Raw genomic sequence first — 10966 nt, 5'->3', positions numbered from 1 at the left:
CAAACAACCCCGGCTCCGCCCCTCCTCCAGGGTGCTTAATGGTGATAGTAGGAAGAAATCAATGCCTTTCTCCTACCCTGGGGGAAGTTCTTAGGGCAGGGCTGTCAGGGTGGGTCCAGGAAGGGTGGGCTTAGTCCGGTGATCCTCTCAGGTGAATCATGATTTAAACCCTGAATGGGCTAGTGAAGGCAACAGTGGAACAGATCGGCTCTGGAACCACCATGGGTGATCCAAACAGTCAAGAGAGTGAGTTCGGGGTGGCATGGCCCTCAAAGGGACTCTGATAAGGGAGTGAGGCGGCTGGGGTGGTGGTGTGAGTTATCTGTGGGGGCTGGAGAGGGCCCTCTGGGCCCAGGAAACACTGAACTTCTTTAAAGCAGTTTCCTAGGCGCCATCCTGGGGAGTTTCGGGGCTGAGGCTGGACTTTGAGTGGGTTAGCTGACCAGGTAGTGGCGGAGAACAGTCTCAGTGTGAACTTGGCCAAGAGGGTGTGGGTCAGGGATTTGGTGGTTGGGGCAGTCCTCAGCACAGGCTGGGTCCCTCTGGGTGCTGTGTAGGCGCTGCAGTACTGCTAGATCTTATGCCATTGAGTAGATTCCTACAGGACTACCCAGCCTCAACTTCCTCCTCAGAAGTAGCTGGAGGGGTTGAACTGAGACCTTTGCGGGGAGCAGTCCCCTAACCCACTGAGCCACCGGGGGTCCTTTGCTTAGTGGTGCTGTTCTCACACCGATCAAGTCCCAGTGGTGTGCGTGGAGAGGGACTTGGCTGGTCAGCTCAAGGTCAGAAGATGTCCTTGGAAGAGAAAGACTTGGCAGTCCGTTTATGGAAGGACCTCAAGCGCATGACCCTCCGTTCACCCCTACTTGCGGCCGCCGGATAGAGCGGTTCCCAGAAAGAAACATTGACCAGATCAGACGGTCTAGTCTCTCACCCACGATGCTGCCGGTGGCTTTGAACCGCTGATTCGTGCCTAACCCACAGCTCCGCCAGGGCTCTCTCTTCATGACGTCAGTAGTCTCAAAAACCCGACGGAGCAATTGGACTCGGATCTGCAACCCCAAGGCGATGGTTTGGGGCTGATTGCATCCCCCACTCCCTCCCCCGGGAAGTCCACGTGAAAGATGTGAACGCTGAGGCCTAGCGAGTCGCAGGACTGTCAGGCCGCAGGTTCAGATTCAGGGGTGGCTTGGCCCAGGCAGGGGAGGGGAGTGGGGCCCCGTTCTGAGGAGGTAGGTCTCTCTCCCTCAGAACCAGAGCGCCTGCAGATATCTTGGCGGCCAAAACGGATGGTGTTCACCTGGGCGCAGCTGCAGGCGCTGCGGCTGGTCTTCGAGCAGAAGCAGAACCTGGATTCCAGCGATGAACTGCACTTGGCCCACAAGCTGGGTCTGGAGCTGGAGCACGTGCAGGTACTGTGAGGGCGCCCACCTCCCTGTCTAGCGGTGTGCCGTCAGCACCACGTCCCGGAGCCCCAGGGCTGACTTAATTGAGTGTAAGGCAAATCAAGGGTCTCCCGGGAGGGGACAGCCTCCACAGAGGGCAATGCCTGTGCCTGCGGAGGGCGGACCCGGTGGCAGCGCGCGCGCGCTCAGAAGCCCTCCAGGTGCCCAAGCCCCGCGCCAATACAGCCAGGGGGGATCCAAACCATGTAACAACCAGGCGTTGCGCCCACGTGTGTTTGACTGACTGCCGCGTCCTGCACGTTCAAAGGAGAGTGAGGGGTGGAAATCTGTGATTTCCACCATGGGAGGCTCCCCAGATGCCCGCCTTAGAACGGATGACAAGTGCCAATTTCACAAGCGTGTCTCCGGCCTGAAGCAAAAAGATCTCGGTTGTGAGGCATCTGGGCGAACTGGCTGAATCCCACCCCTGCTCAGAGTCCCATGCAGCTCCCTGTTGACCCTAACGGGTTAACAGCAGAGGCCCTGCAGGGTGTCATCCGGGTCTCCCGGACCCCACTCACTTCTGACTCTCAGGAACCCTCTGCCCAGGAGCCTCCGTGGCCTCCCACGTGCCACACGTGTTACCCACTTCCCTCATTCTAACTCCCATCGTCCCTTGGATAATTAATTACTTGTAACGCTCTTCACCCAAGGTCCAGTTGGAGCCTAACGGAGCTCCATCTGTTTTCAAAGCTGCAACAGTTTCAGGTAGCAGGCCTGTTTTCAAAGAGCATCTCAGTAGGTTTGAACCACCGCTCTTGAGGTTAGCAGTGAAATGCAAATTAATGGCACTTAAAAAGCCCAAGGGGTAAACCATTATATCTCCAAGAGGACCTCGTTGAGTCCCAGGGAACGTCTAATTGAGTGTGGGGCAGGAGAAAGGCCTACCTTGGCAGAGAGCAGTGTCTAGGTTAGGCTGATTCACCTGCACAATTGCCCCCAGCCCCCAGCCCTGACCGGCCCCTCACTGTCCCGTCTGTGTCCACAGCTGTGGTTCAAGAACCGAAGGACCAAACTGGCTGGAGAATGTCGCTGGAGCCCTGGAGAGAATGCAGAACACCAAGGGGCCTCAACACCTACTGCCCAGCCCCCTTGCCCGGAGACTTGGTTTCCCACCAACTGCCTCCAAACGGCTCCTTCACATCTCACCGAGAGCATGGAGGAGCTATAGCCCTGGCCAAGTCCGGTGGCCCCCTGGACAGAACTCTCCGACCACCCACCAGCTGGTTCCTGACACCCAGGAGATCCACCAGAACCATCCCCCCACCCCAGGAGATCAAGTTTTTCACACAGCAAGACGATTTTTTATGCCCTGGAGCTCAACCTTTCAACCCAACACATCCATCCTTTCACCCACCAGCTGGATCTCTGCACCTAACGCCTCCATCTTTCCACCAGCAGCTGGCTCCTTTCTTTCACCGGCTAGCTTTTCCCATCCAGCAGCTCACTCATGCACCCACTAGCTCCTTCTAGCCACCTCAACACCAGCATGCACCCAGAGCCCAGTCATCTCACACGCCACACGCCATGTTTCCAGCCTTGACATTTCAGGGGTCTTCTTATTCCCCTTCCTAACCTCCCTTCAGAAGGCCCTTTCTCTCCCACACAACATCTGAGGGCCACCCACCACCACCACCACCACCCAAATGGACTGAATTGACAGGCACTGTCCCAACGGACAATAGAAGGGTCTTTGGATATTGGTGTCCACGATCACCAGGGAATAGCACCGAGGGGTCTGGGATTGGTCTGGTCTGGGCCAGACAGGGTCACTGCTTTGTGCGATCTGCACGCGACACACGAATGAACCGGAGGAGACGTATGCTTTCATCCCAGGTGACTCTCCAATGTCCTCCTGTGACTACCTTGAACACCCACGAAGGTCCCCATCTTGGTTATTTTGGTGGCACGTGAGCCGTACAAAAAACGTGCTTCCTAGACCCCGAGTGGGAATGTCGCTCAACCATCATCACAGCCAAGCTTTACTTGATGTGGTCAGGTTTTATCAAACTCTTGGGAGTGGGGGAGGGTGTTGGTGTATCTATTCTATTTAAATTTCTTATAACCATTTTTAATTTCATCAGAACACAATGGATGCGCTCTAAAATAAAATGTTTTCAATAAAAATGTGTGTGTGAGGCCAGGTTGATGAGAGAAACCTATCCAGAGACCCTTACAGTTTAAGAAAGAGCTTTATATCAAAGAGCCATTGTCTATTGAGAAAACGTCCCAGGCCAATCGAGATCAAGTCCATAGTCTAGATCAGGTTCCTATTTGTCCATAAGCCCCTCTTCGGATGGTCAGAGACAGGCAATGGTACCAAGTGCAGGAAGATCACAGGCTGGTGAGTGAAAAGCCTTGTGGATCCTGTGGTGGTGGAAGTATCTTGGCTCTGGCCTGGGTCTCTAAGTGGCTCCCCCAGCTCTCCCAAGTATGGCTTTTCAACAGGAAGGTGAAACAGAGAGAGGCGCTCCCAGGGCTCCGGAAGTCTGTTTGGCTTGTCAACAGGAGGACAAAGGCAGAGAGAGAGGGGAAGTTCCCAGAATCCTCCTGAGAAGTCCATGCCCACACGGAGGTATCATCAGGCTGTGGCCTGATTGATAGGCTAGACCCCACCCCTACACTTATTTCTCAAGTTGACATGAAATTATGTAATTGTCACAACTTGGCTTCTGCTTTATTGACTTCTGCTTTTTACTATTTCCTTCCCTCTGTTTAGATCAATTTTTCTCTTTTCCTCGAGTTTCAGATGAGTGATGGTGCCTGCAAGTCCCCTTGGACACTTCCCATGAGCAGAGGTGCCACCACTTCCTTGAACACCAGGGATCCTCTAACTCTAACTCAAAATCAGGTCTTCCTTGGAAGGAGCATCCTCATTTGAAGGCTGATGCATGTACCCGTGTAGGCACATACCACATGACAGCAACCTCTGCCCCAAGCCAGAAGCCCTCCCCATCCCCAAGATCCACCCCAATGCACAGTGAGTGGTGGATTCAAATCATTTAATAACCCTAATGAGTGCCTGATGTGCCTTGAACTTTCAAAAGGAGCAAGGGATGTACATTTGTGACTTCCACAATGGGTGGCTGCCCAGATGCCCACCTAAGCAAGACCCCTCATTACGAGTGCCCTTTTACTAAGCAGCTGATCACACTCAACCACCAAGTAGGTATCAGTTGTGAAGAACCTGTGTGAACTGGCTGAATCCCGCTGCTGGCCAGAGTCCCATGCAACTCTGTGCTGGCCCTAACCTGCTAACACCTTAGACCCTGCACGATGTCATCCGATCTCCCTGTCCCCAGCTCACTTCTGACACTCCCCAAATCCTCAGACAGATGCCTCTGTGGGGTCCCACATGCACCCATGTCCCAATCGTGTTACCCCCTTCCTTAAGTCTACCTTCAAAAAGTCCCTCTTGACACCACCCCACCCCACCCCGCCACCAACCAATTCCCCCAACATTGCCCTCCTGCCCCAAAGTATTGAGCAATTATTTGTCACTCTTGGAGGCCGATGTGGGTTGGAGCAGAACCAAGCTCCATCAGGTTTTCAAGGCTGCAATATTTCAGATGCAAGTAGCCAGGTGTGTTAGTCCAGGTTGACTAGAGAAACAAATTCATAGACACTCATATGCGTGTAAGAGAGAACTTTATATCAAAGGACAATTGTACATTAAGAAATCCCAGCCCAGTCCAGGTCAAGTCCATAAATCCGATATTAGCCCATATGTCCATTACCGATCTATAAAATCCACTTCAGACTCATGCAACATATGCGATGACACCAAATGCTGGAAGATCACAGACAAGTAGTTGGAAAGTCTTGTGGACCCAGTGGCGGTGGAAGCCTCTCAGTGCTGGTGTGGGTTTCCATGTGGCTCCTCCAGCCCAGGGCTCTAGCGTAGCTCCATGTGTCTTGTCAACAGGAATGTCTCACAGGATGAAAAGCAGAGAGTCTGGGTGTATCTGGCCTCCAGTGAGCTATTTATCTCCGTGGCTCCTCTAAATGAAGTCATCAAGCTGAGCCCTGATTAACAAGCTAGACTCCACCCCTTTGCAAGGTGACACCAGATTATGTAACTATCACACCCGGCCTGTTTTTAAAGTGCATTTAGGTAGAGTTGGATCACTGTTCCTGAGGTCAGCAGTGAAATGCAAACTAATTGCAATTGGAAGTCCCAGGGGTAAGCCACTGTTGCCTTAGGACGACTTTCCGGAACCCCAGGGAACTTCTAATTGAGTGGGGGGCCAGATAAAGGCCTACCTTGCAAGAGAGGAGTCTCAGTGTTAGGCTGTTGCAGATGTACATAAACCCCCTCCCCTTCAAGCCCCCCTCACTATCCCTTCTGTATAGTATCCACGGGAGTGGTTCAAGATCATCAGGGCTAAACTGACTGGAGAGGGTTACCTGCATCAATGACAGGATCCTGAAGACCAGGGGACCTCAGAGACCAGGCTACCTCCCAACTCCCGTGCCCTGCACCTTGCCTGAGGGCTCGGTTTTCTACCAGCTCAATCCATTCAGGTTCTTCTCATCGGTAGAACCAAGGCGCTTCGGCCATGACCAAGACTGGGAGGGGTCCTGCAGAGAATGGTCTGGCCATCCACCAGTTGGGTCCTGACACCCGGGAGATCCACCAGAACTATCTGTCCACCCAGGAGAGGGAGTTTTACACCCAGCACCTCAATCTTTCCATCCTGGAGCTCAACCTTTCAACCCACCACATCCATCCTTCCATCCACCATTGGATCTCGGAATCCAATGGCTTCATCTTTCAACCTTCAGACTCGTCCTTCTTCTCAACAACAAGGTCTTTCCATCCAGAAGCTCATTCTGGGCACCTACTAGCTCATTTTGCCCACGTCCACACCAGCCTGCACCCAGGGCTCATTTATCTCACACTTCACTGTCACCATGTGTCTAGCCTTGATTTCTATGCATCCTTCTTATTCCTGCCCCCACCCTCCCCCATTTAAAAAGCCATCTCTCTCCCACAGGACATCTGAGGGCCACCACCACACACACATTTACTGAATTGATAGTACCTCTAGGGACTCTACATCCCAAGAGACTAAGGAAGGGGCTTTAGTTAAGACAGACTAGCACTAGCTACTGTCTGAATGACCTGCCTCCTTCCCTCTCCCATTTCGGAAAGTCCCACTAGTGACTGATTTTGGAAGGTGCTCTTATGTTCTCCAGATCAGAACATTGCAATTAATAATACTGTTCCTCTTGATGTTGTAACCAGGACATTACCATTTTTATTTTATTAACCAGGATGTTATCAACAATGTTGTACCCTGTAACACTCACTAACTTCAAAGAATAACATTGATTTTGCTTTCTGCTCCTGTCCACGCTTGCTTAAGTCCTAGACAAATGATAGATGAGTTTTTTTGCCTTTAAAGTTGGACTGAAATATCCACTCGGGACTGCAATCAATGAGTTGCTTTTTAGATTCTTGCTGTCTGGTTATAACAGAATAAAAGGCTCTTCTAAATATCAAGACATTATAGGATCTGTCACTTATTTGAACCCACAACTGAGTCATATATTGTGCGATCTACATGTGCCACAGCTGAACTGGAGCCACAAGTTCCCACCATGAGCGACTCTCCCATGTCTCAATTGGACACATGGCTGCCTATGAATGTTGGCCCTAATCATTTTGGTGATGTGTGCACCTTACGGCTGGCCAAACTTTAGATTTAGTGGGTCGCCAACTTTTAGGAAATCTGAGGGCTTTAGGTGTTTCCATTCTTTTAAGCCATTTTTAAAATTAATTCAAAGACCATGCAAACATTCTTTAATAAAACTACGTTTTCAACAACACTTGGCACCTGTTTTTATTGATTTTTGCTCTTTACGATTTTCTTCCTTCTGTTTCCTTCCGGTCAACTTTATTCTCTCTTGAGGGTTCTCAGCTGGGACCTTAGAAATACCAGAGGATTTCCATTTTCTTCCTTTCTTTATTTTAAGTACTTTTATTCCCCACCCCCACCCCCATTCTCTTTGCATTCCATTTTCTCAACAAGTGTTTGCATCCCCTCCAAGGATTGTTCAGTCTCCAAGTTTGGAGACTTTCTGTTCTTCCGGTAATGATTTCTGCCTCAGTTCTTTGTGCTCAGACAAGAGGTTTTGAATGATTTTGTGGTGCAGCTTTGCTTCATGACTCAGGATATGGTACATCTTGGCATGGGATCGGTGAGCCAATCTAAAATATGGGGTTAACTTATTATAGAATAGCATATTCTAAAAATGTCAATGAGATCCTTGGTTGATGAGGTTCCTCAGTTCATCAATATCAAGGTTGTGAATGCCTGGCTTGGGGACTGTGTAACAACCCAGAAATCATCCCTATCAGCTAATAACCCCTGCTGGCTAATAATGCCAGCAAGGAATGTCTAGCCTTGCAAATTGTGTTCTTTCAAACACTATCTTTGTGGGATGCAATAGACAGCAACACGTCTAAAGATTAGATAGGATGCTGAAACGGTAGTGAGTTTATGTTAATGGACAAGGATGTTTGTTACTTTGAAAAAGGAGAGTGAGAATGGTTGCACCTCTGAAAAATATAATCCATGCCACTATTTGTACATGCAGACACTGCTCAATTGATGAAGCCTATGCCCTTTGGATTATCGGCAGCAAACATAAAATAAATGATCATTTAAAGCACACATTTTGATAAAGTAAGCTTGGGTAGAGCCATATAGCCATAGTTTGAGCCTCTACATATTAAGCTTCAGAAGAGGAAGGAATGTCAAACTACCCCGACAAACCTTTGATACAAGACTGTGTAAATGACCCCAGATCTCATTAGCAGTAAACAGTAGACATGTATTCCGTCACAAAATTTCTGAGAGACAGGAATCCCGGAGTGGCGGACAATAGGAACAAGGCAAGGCCACTCTGATACGACATTGTGCCAGAAATCCTAGCCAGAATCCTAGTCAGAAACTATGGGAGTATAATTGGGCAAAGAAGAAGTGTAACCCTTGCTATTTGCAGACGATGTGATTTTCTCTAGAGGGAATGCCAAGGTCTCCACAACAGGTTTGTTGGACACAGGTGAGCAATTCAGTACAGCAGCAGGATACAAGATTCACAAGCAGAAATCCATTAGACTCATAAAATAGCTATAGGAGCTGTGAATAATGTCCCAAGAAAACAATACCTTTCCCAATAGCCACACAAAACTTGAAATCCATAGACTCGAGCCTAACCAAAGAGACAAAAGACCTGTACAAAGGCAAACGACACAACATTTATACAAGCGACCAAAAGAGACCCAAACCAATGGAAAGGTATACCATGTTCATGGATAGGAAGACTCCGTATTGGGACAACGTCAACACTACCTAAAGCAGTCTACAAATTCAAAGGAATTCCCATCTACATTCCAACCTCATTCCTTATAGGAAAGGAAAAGTTGCGATTAATTTCATGGGGAGAGGAACAAAGTCCAGGTTAAGGGAAAAACTTCCCAAAGTAGGTGTTCTTACCCTATCGGATCTGAAAATGTATGGCGCAGCCACGGCTATCGAAACAGCCTGGAACTGGGATCATGATAGATACACATTCCAATGGGACAGATGTGAAAATCCCAAAATAAAAGCATCTGCCTACGGACAACTGATTTTCAACAAAGGTCCAAGAACTAGTCAACGGGAAGAGCATGCCCTCTTCAAAAAATGGTTATGTTTCAAGGCACATAAAACCGTCAGGAACAGTAGTGGGAATAGCCATATCATGAGGGTAGAGGGATGGTGTGGGGAGCAGGTGGGGGTAAGTGGGAGAATGGAGCAACCCATCACAAGGTTGGCTATATAGGTCACTCCAAGGGGGATGAATAACTGAAATGTGGGTGAAGGGAGACAACAGGCAGCGTCAGACACAATAAAACAATAATAATAGATAATTGATCAAGGATTCAAGAGGATGGGAGGGTGGGAAGGTAAAAAGAGGAGCTGAAACCAAGGGCTCCAGTAGAAAGAACATGTTTTGCAAATGATGATGGCGACGTATGTGCAAGTGGGCTTAAAACAATTGAATGATGTACAGTGAACCCTCGTTGATCGCAGTTAATCGGTTCTAGACCCTACCGTGATAAATGAAATTCCGCGAAGTAGGATTCCTTATTTGTAAATCAAATATTTTCGTAGTTAGAGCATAGAGGACATGAAAAAACACCCTTTAGTCACCATGACACTCATATTACCCAATTTATTAAACAAAAAAGGGAAAATACAGTAAAACACTTTGGACGTTACAATGATCATTTATTATTTATTATATTATTTATGGCATCTAGTTTACAGTATTACATATTTCACATACAGTATTATTAAACATAGTTCTTACAAATACTGTAATCAATAGCCTATGAAATGACTTAAGGGATGTACTCTACAGGTGGGTCGCCGTCTTTTTCCTCTGAAGGAGCGGGTGTAGGCAGTGGGTGCTGTTACGCAAAAACCGCGATAGAGTGAAGCCGTGGAAGTCGAAGCGCGAAGTGGCGAGGGTTCACTGTATTGCTGAGGGCTCCCAAGGGTGAGCCGGAGGCTGGGTACCAGGAGACCCGAAAGATGTCCTGCTGGGCCCATGCTGTTAGCTACTTGTGTGGACCACACAGTGGCATGGACTCTGAGCAGTGGTGGGATTCTGCCACTTGATACAGATTCAACATTCAGATACTTTTCTCTTGAGTGCGGCGAACTGCTTCTAAAAATGTCACTTGAAATCAGGGTTCTCTCTGCGGTGGGCAACTGGACAGCCACCCAAATGGACATCGCAAATTTGTAGCCCTTCCTCTTTTTCTAAAGTTCATGATGAAGCGGCACCAGTCAAACACTCCACAGGGCAGCAAACCAGTTGTTAAATTATTTGAATTCCACTATTGACTGTGGATTGGTGCCAAGCTTGGGCAAGGGGAGGGCTCCCGGATTAGGACACTTGGGTCTGTGCTGTGCAACGTGCCTACCTTGTCACAGGCATCAGACCCAAAACAAAGCTGCACCCTTCTAAAGAGGGTTTTTCTTTGCCTTAGACGCCATTACAGGGTCCCTGGGTGGGAGGAAGTGGCAGCAGCCTTAGACATGGCAAATGTCTGAGGTGACAGGTTGGGGGCCCTCACCCACCTCAGAGCCCTAGGACAGGAAAGAGCAAAATGGATCTGGAGCAAAGAGAGGAGAGGCAATTGTCAAGCACAAGATCAATCAAGTGAAAGCCATGTTTTGACCAAACTGATCATTTTATTTCAGGATGCATGATTGTCCGTATGTGAATGAGCTCTATAATACAGAATATTAACGCCTTAACCCTAGGAGTTTGATGACAGGTATGGTGACCACAGGTATAAAAGCCATGGCTGGGGTTAGCCTTGAGGGGTTCTGACACTCCTGGCTGAAGGAATATGCCGCAGGAAGGCACATAGTAAACTGAAAGGCCTCAGGTAGGGACATTCACAGGTACCCATGGAATCCACAGTGAGACCTGGGAGAGTGGCCAGTGATGGAAAC

This window comes from Echinops telfairi, unplaced genomic scaffold (genome assembly GCF_000313985.2).
Source record: "Echinops telfairi isolate 266 unplaced genomic scaffold, ASM31398v2 ScPeMD7_655;HRSCAF=1070, whole genome shotgun sequence".
NCBI lineage: Eukaryota > Metazoa > Chordata > Mammalia > Afrosoricida > Tenrecidae > Echinops > Echinops telfairi.
This window is presented reverse-complemented; position numbering follows the sequence as displayed.